The sequence below is a fragment of the Rana temporaria genome, chromosome 1, assembly GCF_905171775.1.
Source record: "Rana temporaria chromosome 1, aRanTem1.1, whole genome shotgun sequence".
Lineage (NCBI taxonomy): Eukaryota > Metazoa > Chordata > Amphibia > Anura > Ranidae > Rana > Rana temporaria.
The window spans coordinates 2,450,902-2,463,033 of record NC_053489.1 but is presented as its reverse complement, the minus strand read 5'-3'; positions in this window follow the sequence as shown (position 1 = coordinate 2,463,033).

The following is a 12,132-nucleotide window of genomic DNA, read 5'->3' as shown; positions in this document are numbered from 1 at the left end:
CAGTGGGGGCATGGAATGGCACGGCACAGTGGGGCATGTAATGGAATGGCACAGTGGGGCATGTAATGGAATGGCACAGTGGGGGCATAGAATAGCACAGTGGGGGCATGGAATGGCACAGTGGGGGCATGGAATGGCACGGCACAGTGGGGCATGTAATGGAATGGCACAGTGGGGCATGTAATGGAATGGCACAGTGAGGCATGTAATGGAATGGCACAGTGAGGCATGTAATGGAATGGCACAGTGGGGCATGTAATGGAATGGCACAGTGGGGCATGTAATGGAATGGCACAGTGGGGGCATAGAATGGCACAGTGGGGGCATGGAATGGCACAGTGGGGGCATGGAATGGCACGGCACAGTGGGGCATGTAATGGAATGGCACAGTGGGGCATGTAATGGAATGGCACAGTGGGGCATGTAATGGAATGGCACAGTGAGGCATGTAATGGAATGGCACAGTGAGGCATGTAATGGAATGGCACAGTGAGGCATGTAATGGAATGGCACAGTGAGATTTGAAAAATGCCTGTTTCTGTCAGCGGTTGTTCCTGTCAGCGGTTGTTCCTGTCAGCGGTTGTTCTGGCTACCCCTCAGCTTCCAGACAGACTAGTAGGAAGGGGGTCGTCTTATACGGCGAATATATCCCAAAACCAACATGGAAAAATAGGGGGTCGTCTTATACGCCCAGTCGTCTTATACGCCGGCAAATACGGTATATAGGTGCATCTTAAAAAGTTTGAATATCATCCAAAAGTTAATTTATTTCAGTAATTCAGTTAAAAAAGTGAAACTCATATATTCTTTAAATGAATTACACACGGAGTGATATATTTCAAGAATTTATGTATTTGAATGTTGCCGATTACGGCTTACAGCTGGTGACAACCCAGAATTCACTATCTTGAATTTGAATATTACACAAGACCAATAAAGAAAATATAAAGAAATATTGGCTCTTGCCCCGTACACAAGACTGCTTTTCCCGATGAATCCAATGAGAGCTTTTGGTCGGGAATCCCGACCGTGTGTACGCTCCATCTGACTTTTTCCAACTGAAAAACTGCCGGAAAAAGATGGAGAGCAGGTTCTCTATTTTCCCGTCGGGAAAAAAATCCGATCGGAATTTCCTATCGTGTGTACAAATAACGACGCACTAAATTCATTTTCTGGGCTCGTTGTAGTCTTTTACGTCACCGCGTTCTTGGCATTTAAAAGTTCACCAAACTTTTGTGTGACCGTGTGTACGCAAGGCAGGCTTGAGCGGTATTCCGTCGGAAAAAACATCCACGTTTTTTTCCGACGGGAATTCCGCTTGTGTGTACGGGGCATTAGTGAAAAGTCTGTCCGTGTATAGTATAATATGCACTCAATACTTGGTCAGGACTCTTTATGCATGACTCAGGAGATCAATGCGGCGTGGAATGGAGGAGATCAGCCCGGGGCACTGCTGAGGTGTGATGGAAGACCAGGATGCTTGGATAGCGGCCTTCATCTCATCTGCATTGTTGTGTCTGGTGTCTCTCATCTTCCTCTTGACAATACCTCACAGATTCTCTATGGGGTTTAGGTCAGGTGAGTTTGCTGGCCAATCAAGCACAGTGATACCATGATCATTAACCACTTAAGGAAAGCCTAACGCTGATATACGTCGGCAGAACAGCACGGCTGGGCATAAGGACATACAGGTACATCCCCTTTAAGATGCTCAGCCGTGGGTCGGGCGCGCCACCGGCGGCACTCTCGCGACCTGGTCCTGAGCTCCGTGACCGCGCCCGTGGAACCCGCCACGGTGTCCTGCGATCGGGTCTCAGAGCTGAAGAACGGGGAGAGGTGAGTGTAAACAAACCTTTCCCCGTTCTTCCTAGTTAGAGTGTCACTGATCGTCCGTTCCCTGTCATAAGGAATGACGATCAGTGATGTCACAACCCAAGCCACGCCCCCACACAGTAAGAATCACTCCCTAGGACACACCTAACCCCTTCAGCGCCCCCTAGTGGTTAACCCCTTCACTGCCAGTGTAATTTTCACAGTAATCAGTGCATTTTTATGTCTCTGATCGCTGTAAAAATGACAATGAGGCTGCAGATGCATGGCTCCCAAATGTCCCTGATTTCGAGGGACTGTCCCTAATTTGGAGCAATGTCCCTCTGTCCCTCATTCCCCCTCATGTGTCCCTCATTTTGGCCTGATCAATATAGATGTATATAAAATGTACTTTTTATCTATCAAAAAGTGTTTCCCAGTGCTAAACCTTCCATCTAATATCTAAATTGCTGCATTTGTAAATTCCAAAACCCAATATAAAGGAATAATAGTGGTAAAAAAAAAAGCACTTGTGGGTTCAACCAATCTTGTTTTTTGTACAATTGTCCTTTAAGGGGTGTGAACAAGGTGCGTGTCCTATGCCTGCATACTTTTGCTGATAGGTGTCCCTCATTTCCATCTCAAAAAGTTGGGAGGTATGCAGATGGGAACAGTGAGGCTGCAAATGGGAACAGTGAGGCTGTAGAGGGGCACAGTGAGGCTGCAGATGGGCACAGTAAGGCTGCAAGTGGACACAGTGAGGCTGCAAATGGACACAGTGAGGCTGCAGGTGAATGAATGAATGAATGAATGAATGAAAAACGTATAAAGCGCGGCGCATGCGAACTGAATCGCTTCTGGGCGCTAGTTGTTCGTGTCTCATGACATCAAAAGAGCAGAGCTTTGATCTGTCTTCTGAAAGTCAGGTGGTTTTCCTCCAACCGAATGCTGGTTGGTAAAGCGTTCCATAGTCTAGGACCCTGAAAAGCAAACCTTCTTTCTCCTTTGGACTTGTATTTGGTTTTTGGTACCCTGACCAGATTTTGGTCGGTGGATCGCAGAACGCGATTAGAATTGTGAGGTTCTATCTTGTCGCAAAGATATTGCGGAGCCTTCCCATGGATGCACTTATGTGTCAGGCAGAGTGCTTTGAATGCAATTCTGTCTTTTACTGGCAGCCAGTGAAGGGTTCTCAACGAAGGTGGGCACAGTGAGGCTACAAATGGGCACAGTGAGGCTGCAAATGGGCACAGTGAGGCTGCAGATGGGCACAGTGATGCTGCAGGTGGCCATTTTTTACCAGTAGCTGCTGCATTTCCCACCCCCTAGGCTTATACTCAAGTTAATACGTTTTCCCATTTTTTTGTGTGGTAAAATTAGGTGGGTCGACTTATACTCGAGTATATACGGTATCTAATATGTGAGCTTGACTTTTTGAATCTAATTACTGAAATTAATTGCCTTTTTGATAATATTCAATATTACATTTTTTGGAGATGCACCTGTATATACTGTCATTTATATCAATGTTTTACACATACATATAACACAAATTTGCCTTATTATCGATCATATGTAGACAAAGCGCAAAGACAATAAAAAGAGACTTAAAAGACAATCAGATGTTGTGTTGTATTATATGGTGATGGATAGCAATGTATTACTGGCACTTATAATAAGAACGTGTTTTTCTCAGGTTGCGGTGTTCCTGCCATCAGGCCTCTTATCTCCGGCTACGCCCGGGTTGTGAACGGTGAAGACGCCGTCTCTGGTTCTTGGCCGTGGCAGGTGTCTCTTCAGGTACGATCTTCTCTTTCCACATTTTTATCTTGTTGACCTGTCCAAGGGTATGATTTGTATATAAAGCAACGATTTATGACTCTTCTCCCACAGGACTACGTTGGAAAGCACTACTGTGGGGGCTCCATCATCAACAGTCTCTGGGTTGTCACCGCTGCCCACTGCTCAGTCGGGTGAGTCTTATATGATAATATTCTACTACAAGGGCAGTGTTCACTACAATGGGTCATTGGTCATCTGTCCATCCAGAGTCTCTGGTTTATAGACCCGATACACCCTAAATATAGAACCATTTATCCAACTGTCCATCCAGAGCTTCTGGTTTATAGACATCCGAAATATGGAGCCATTTATCCAACTTGTCATCCAGAGCCTCTGGTTTATAGACTGGATACATCCTAAAATATAGAGCCATTTATTCAACTGTCTATCCAGAGCTTCTGGTTTATAGACATCCGAAATATGGAGCCATTTATCCAACTTGTCATCCAGAGCCTCGGGTTTATAGACCCGATACACCCTAAATATAGAACCATTTATCCAACTGTCCATCCAGAGCCTCTGGTTTATAGACCGGATACATCCTAAAATATAGAGCCATTTATCCAACAGTCCATCCAGAGCCTCTGGTTTATAGAGCGGATACATCCAGGGCCGATCCTAGCAGGGTGCATGGCACCCAGGCGCCTACAGAGGTGGGGGCGCCGAACATCTAACAGACTCTCTAACAGAAGCCCTCTCTGTGTCCATCAGATGCCCTTCTCCAGGTCCCAATAAAGTTCTCTGCTTCTCTTCCTGTATTTTGTTTATTGTTAAGAGATCATGTAAGGATCCCAGGGTAATGAAGACTTCATGGGGGAGCATCTCTGTGGTTGAGTCATTGCCATAGAAACATTTGTAAAGGGGAGGAGTTGGTAAAATGACGACACCCACGTGGGGGCGCCAGAAAGATTTCTGCACCCAGGCGCCTGTGACCCTAGGATCTGCCCTGGATACATCCTAAATATAGAACCATTTATCCAACTGTCCATCCAGAGCCTCTGGTTTATAGACCAGATACATCCTAAATATAGAGCCAATTATCCAACTGTCCATCAAGAGCCTCTGGTTTATAGACTGGACACATCTGAAATATAGAGCTTTTTATCCAACTGTTCATCCAGAGCCTCTGGTTTACAAATCGAAAACAATATAGAGCCTTATATACAATTTACAACTGACTATTAACTCTGTTTATTTCAAGATGTAGAAGAAAGATGTTGTAGAAAGTAGAGAGATGTAGATACTGTAGTATGGGTAGTATAGATTTTAGACCAGATACAACCTAAATATAGAGACATTTATCCAACTGTCCATCCAGAGCCTCTGTTTTACAGATCGGAATTCGGAAACAATATAGAGCCTTATATACAATTTACAACTGACTCTCTGTATTTCAAGATGTAGAAGATCGAAGTTGTAGAAAGTAGAGAGATGTAGATAGTATGGGTGGTATAGTTTTGGACCCTTTACTAAATTACTGTGAAGAAATGACCGTTCACTGCCAGACATGTAATATATCCCCATGTATGGAGAGAATAAGGTTGACTTTGAAAACCATAGTCACCACGACAACCAACCATTTGGTTGACCTGCCATATTTATCTTCCATCCAGATCTTCCCACCGTGTGGTCCTGGGTGAATTCGACCTTTCATCCAAGGCTGAGCCCATCCAGGTCAAATCCATCGGCAGAGTAAGTTCTTAATACTAAAGAAGAACTCAAATTTTTTAGACGTGAGAACATTATCAGTGTCGTCGATGTATCTTCTAAGCTTTCTTCCTATGTAGTGATGTTTGTATGGGTGGGCAGACTCATTTCTTATTACATATAAAGTCTGTGCTTCCTGCATGGTCATGGCACATAGATTGGAAAATATCAACAAAGGAGGGATCATCTAGGCACAAAGTGTGTGCTCTAAGAATACAAGTGGTCCTAAAAATGGGGCTTTGTTTGCCCCCACATCCCAAATCAAGAGAACCTTGAGGCTGGGTTCACACCGATGCCGCATGCAGCTCACAGCAGGGAGTTCGGTGCGTCCCTGTTCTCTATTTCAGGGACGAATAAGGCCAAAAATGTTGCCTGAATTTGGACCTAAAATGGAACCAAAGACGCACAGGACCTCTGTGCAATTCGCTCCACGGCCGCCCCGGAGAAGTGTCAACCGGCTCCCTAGAGAGTTGGTCACAATCTCCTGTCATGTGAATTGTATGCGGAGAAACCCACATCCAATTTGCATTACTGTGAACCTAACCTTAAATTGGACCTTTAGCTTTCTCTTTGGTCTTTCACACTAGTAATGTCTCCTCTCCTGTACTGAAATTTCTTAGAACCCAAGGTTTCAGGGGTGTAAGTATCCCCTTTCTCAAGATACTAGAAGGTTCTTAAGAAGGGGGGTTCATACACAATGTTGGATTTTTCCTCCTCCTCTCTTTTTTCACCAGGGTCTGGTTCAAACTACAATCTGAGAAGATTCAGAGGGACATTGATTACAAGTCCACATAGGCGTGCGCAGTGGGTGTGCCTGGGCACACCCTAATCACTCCTGTGCGGTGCCGATTCCCACTACTGCTTGGGCTTCCCCCCGTGTTACGCCTTACCCACCACAGTGCTGCTGGCTTTCCTCCTCTCCCCCACCTGCTGTGGGGGATGTTTAAAGATGGAGAGTGGGGGAAGGGGCTAATCAATATGTAATTTACCGGCGCCTTTCTTTTCTAAATGAACGCAGTGAACACACTCACTCCCTGTGTTCAATCATAGCTGAAGTATAGTAAACTGTGTGTGGTGGCTGGTGCTAAACTTTTTTTGAGGGGGGCGGCAAAAAAATAACTCCCCCACCACTCTACGGTCACAGCATCGCGGCTTTCTCGACTTCTTCTCCTGGCCAATCCAATTTACCTCCTGTCCTGATTGGCTGGGAGCAGAAGCTGGAAGACAATAGTGAATATTGATTTGCTAGTGTCACAAGAAGGTGGGCTCAGGGCGCAGTGCTCTATGCCCCCCAGCCAAACCTTTTTCATGCCAATTAGAGCCTCATGCCTAGTACACACGTACAGGATTCCCGGCAGTAAAAAGTCTGCCAGGAATCCCGAGGGGAAAACAAAGGACCTGCTCGGTAACTTTCCCCCTGTACACACACGAGAGGTTTTCCCATTGGGAAAACTGCAGTAAGAGCTTTGGCCGGGAATCCCAGCCATGTGTATGCTCCATCGCAGTTTTTCCCATAAGAAAACTGCCTGGTAAAACACCGCCGGGAGTCCCGGTGGGAAAAAGCAGAGCCTGTCGGGAAAACTGCGATGGAGCATACTTATGGCCGGGATTCCCGGCCAAAGCTCTCCCTGCCAGGAAAAACAGTCGTGTGTACGAAGCATCAGGATCTAATCATTTGGCTTGAAAAAAAAACCTCATAGAAACGTATGAGTCCGGCACCCCACATTCATCCCTGCATGCAAACTAGGGGCGACGCCCCTGTGCCCCTTATGGACGGGCCGATCCTGAAGAGGAAGCTGCTTAGCACAGGGCACTTCCCATTCATTCACTGTCCCGTGCAGCTGAGGTTTCAGAGAAAGTCATGTGTGTTTGCGCTACGGGGTGCACATCCTAATGCAATAGGCTGCACACACCTATGCAAGTCCAGTAGTAGTTTCTGATTTATTAAAATCTATAAAAATATTAATCCTTATTATAACTTTTCTCAGTTTATCAGTCACCCGCAGTACGACACCAAGACCAAGGTCAATGACATCGCCCTGATCAAGCTTGCCAGTCCCGCCACCCTCAATGACCGCGTGTCCCCCGTGTGTCTTGCTGCTTCCTCTGATGTCTTCAATGAAGGAGAAAGATGCGTCACCAGCGGATGGGGATACACCAATGCTGCCAGTAAGGGGATTAGATATTCTTCAAACCTACAAACCATTTACCAGTTAAAGCCCTTGGGCATACGAGGTACATTCTAAAGAAATAATGTAAGATTGTAGGACATACCTCATTTGATTTGGTCCTCTTCTCCTGCTGTGGTCATCCTGCAGCTCTACATGCAGACCGAAGCTATACCACTCCAGGTGAGAGCGGTGCCGGGACAAGGTCATCCAGCGCCAGCTGCAGCCTCTGTATCTTAAAAGGGGGAGGCCATAGGATGCTGTAAAATGAGACTGATGTTCTTACTGCATGTTTTTACTGCCCCCCCAACTGCAAGTGTAAACGAGCCCTAAGGCTCGGTGCACACTGGGGTTGGTGGCATGTGTGGGACAGGGTATAAACTGCACTTTTTACTGCACCCACCCACAGGCAAAATGTCCTGCTCTTTTACAGATGCTCAAGACTGCCATTCATTCTTAATGGCAACCTCACGAATCTAAAAACATGTTTTACACATATGCTAGTGCTTAATCATTATGATTAAGCACTAGATTATGTGTGAAACGCGTTAACAACAAATCCAACAAACTCTGTCTTTGTGCTGTCTTCACCCGACACGTGGAATAAAAGATTTGGCATCTCTATAGCCTGGTGTGCTGCCAACTTGCCAACTTGCTTCACATCCTTATTTTAGGACCAGGGTCATTCTTTGTGCACCAGGAGCTTAGAGCAGTGGCTCCTTTGTAAGTGATGCCTGCAAACTGTTTACAAGCATCAATGACGAAATATTCTAGTTACATTGTCAAAGAATATGATTTAAAATGTAACATTGTGGAGGCAAATTGGGGAAAGACATCAGTTCCAGTCTTGTATGGACAGGTATCACAATGATATGGGTATAATATGATCTTCTTTGGTTGGCTGTTAGCCTGGTATGAAGAGGCATCACAATGATATGGCCATGTTCTGTTCTCGCTACACGTTTGCCCCTGGCATGAATGTAGCTCAACATACAGTTTAAACCTTGAACCCTAAAATAACCAGACTGTCTGTAAGTTTGGATCTTTATTACAATGATCAGGTGGTGGCCATATAAGAATAGGATGTACACGTGCGCGGTGAAACTAGAAATAAACAGATAAATGAACATATAATAATTACATGAACATAAACAAATGTCCACTAGGTATACAGGTAAACAATCTTTTAGCATACCAGCGATGCTGCCTTAGAAGGACCAGGATCTTCCTCGGAAACACGTGGTGCAGGCTTAGCTGGCTCCCATGCGGTCTGTCCCAATGAAGAAGATGAAAGAGACTTGTAGTAGGAAGTGGAGCTAGTTCCCAGTGATATGACAGGAAATGTGTATTAAACATAGAACACTGCCCATCTCTGCCAGTCTTTTGTTAGAGTGGCATATAGTGGACAATGTTGGTATTGCAAGTCCAGAAGATATTATTATTCCTTATAGGCCTGAAGGCATGACAGGCCATAATATGGTTGTCATGGACCTTGGAATGCAGAAGTGTTCCTCCTTGAAATCTGTTACACAGTGGGGGGTCTTCTTCCCTGTCTTAAGGCTCCAGACGGCTCCATTGTTCTGTGTCTGGCTATTGTGTACATTGATTGCCCCCTGGGGCTTCTGTCTCATTACACATAACAGTCCCTCTATTCAAGCTATCGGACCAATCCCTGCTGAACTCATTTTCAAGTCCTCATTTGCATGGTTACGAGGACCTGAAGGAGAACTCCATGTACTTTACAATTGACCAATAGGAAAGCGGTTGTTGGGGGCGGGATGTTCCAAATTCTGTATAAAAGTGTGTTGTGTACTTCCAATAGAGGTATTCCTGTTTGAACTCACATACAGCCTGCCTGGTGTTTGTTCTAATGGATCCCGAACGGCACATAGCTGTAGTTCGGATCCCGGAGCCTTGGATGACCGAACCATCAGACGTTGCGTTCTGCAAGCTGACTCACTAGTAGCAGAGGAGTTTCGGGAGAGCGGAAGCGAGCGAGCAAGGGTCTCGTTACAATGGTCTTCTACAGAGGGCTGTGCATAGAGATGTCTAGAGGTTAAATATTTTGGTTGCTGTCCATCTTTTACGTTAATCCATCTTCTCTCTTTCTCTCTCAGCACTGGCTAAGCCAGCTAAACTCCAGCAGGTGTCTCTTCCTCTTTTGACCAACACTGACTGCCAGAGATACTTTTCAACCAAAATCCAGACCTCCATGATCTGCGCTGGAGCCTCCGGTGCCTCTTCCTGCATGGTACGATGATCTACAGGCTGTTGACCAGTGTTAGCTCTCTACGCTCAGCCTCACGTCTATATTAACCTTCCCGCTCAGCCTCACATCTACATTAAACTTCCCGCTCAGCCTCAAGTCTATATTAACCTTCCCGCTCAGCCTCACTTCTACATTAACCTTCCCGCTCAGCTTCACGTCTACATTAACCTTCCCGCTCAGCCTTACGTCTACATTAACCTTCCCGCTCTGCCTCGCATCTACATTAACCTTCCCGCTCAGACTCACATCTACATTAACCTTCCCGCTCAGCCTCACTTCTACATTAACCTTCCCGCTCAGCCTCACTTCTACATTAACCTTCCCGCTCAGCCTCACGTCTACATTAACCTTCCCACTCAGCCTCACTTCTACATCAACCTTCCCGCTCAGCCTCACGTCTACATTAACCTTCCTGCTCAGACTCACTTCTACATTAACCTTCCCGCACAGCCTCACTTCTACATCAACCTTCCCGCTCAGCCTCACGTCTACATTAACCTTCCCACTCAGCCTCACGTCTACATTAACCTTCCCACTCAGCCTCACGTCTACATTAACCTTCCCACTCAGCCTCACGTCTACATCAACCTTCCCGCTCAGAATCACGTCTACATTAACCTTCCCACTCAGCCTCACTTCTATATCAACCTTCCCACTCAGCCTCACGTCTACATTAAAGCGGATGTGCCACGGGAAAAATATATTAAAAGCCAGCAGCTACAAATACTGCAGCTGCTGACTTTTAATATAAGGACACTTACCTGTCCTGGAGTCCAGCGGTGATCGCAGCAGATGACGAGCCGATCGCTCGTCACCCTGCTGCTCCCCCCTCCATCCTCGGTGAGGGAACCAGGAAGTGAAGCGCTCCGGCTTCACTGCCCGGTTCCCTACGGCGCATGCGCGAGTCGCGCTGCGCCCGCCGATTGGCTCCCGCTGTGTGCTGGGAGCCGAGTGTTCCCAGCATACAACGGGGGGACGGACGGGAAGGAAGGAAAAAACCCGTCCTTTGCCCGTATCGTAGGGCCGGAAGTGGGTGCAGATACCTGTCTGTAGACAGGTATCTGCACCCCCCTCCCCCCTTGAAAGGTGTCAAATGTGACACCGGAGGGGGGGAGGGTTCCGATCAGCGGGACTCCACTTTAGAGTGGAGATCCGCTTTAACCTTCCCACTCAGCCTCACTTCTACATCAACCTTCCCGCTCAGCCTTACATCTACATCAACCTTCCCACTCAGCCTCACGTCTACATTAACCTTCCCACTCAGCCTCACATCTACATTAAACCTTCCCGCTCAGCCTCACATCTACATTAACCTTCCAGCTCAGCCTCACATCTACATTAACCTTCCCGCTCTGCCTCGCGTCTACATCAACCTTCCCACTCAGCCTCACGTCTACATTAACCTTCCGTTCAGCCTCATGTCTACATTAACCTTCCCGCTCAGCCTCACATTTACATTAACCTTCCCGCTCTGCCTCGCGTCTACATTAACCTTCCCGCTCAGCCTCGCATCTACATTAACCTTAACACTCTGCCTCACATCTACATTAACCTTCCCGCTCAGCCTCACAACTACATCAACCTTCTCGCTCAGCCTCACATCTACATTAACCTTCCCGCTCAGCCTCACTTCTACATCAACCTTCCCGCTCAGACTCACATCTACATTAACCTTCCCACTCAGCCTCACGTCTACATTAACCTTCCCGCTCAGCCTCACGTCTACATTAATCTTCCCGCTCAGCCTCACATCTACATCAACCTTCCCACTCAGCCTCACGTCTACATTAACCTTCCCGCTCAGCCTCACGTCTACATTAACCTTCCCGTTCAGCCTCACGTCTACATCAACCTTCCCGCTCAGCCTCACGTCCTCATCAACCTTCTCACTCAGCCTCACATCTACATTAACCTTCCCACTCAGCCTCACGTCTACATTAACCTTCCCGCTCAGCCTCACGTCTACATTAACCTTCCCGCTCAGACTCACATCTACATTAACCTTCCCACTCAGTCTCACGTCTACATTAACCTTCCCGCTCAGCCTCACATCTACATTAACCTTCCCGCTCAGCCTCACGTCTACATCAACCTTCCCACTCAGCCTCACGTCTACATTAACCTTCCCGCTCAGCCTCACGTCTACATTAAATTTCACACTCAGCCTCACGTCTACATCAACCTTCCCGCTCAGCATCACGTCTACATTAAACTTCCTGCTCAGCCTCACGTCTACATTAAACTTCCCGCTCAGCCTCACGTCTACATCAACCTTCCCGCTCAGCCCCACGTCTACATTAACCTTCCCGCTCAGCCTCACGTCTACATTAACCTTTC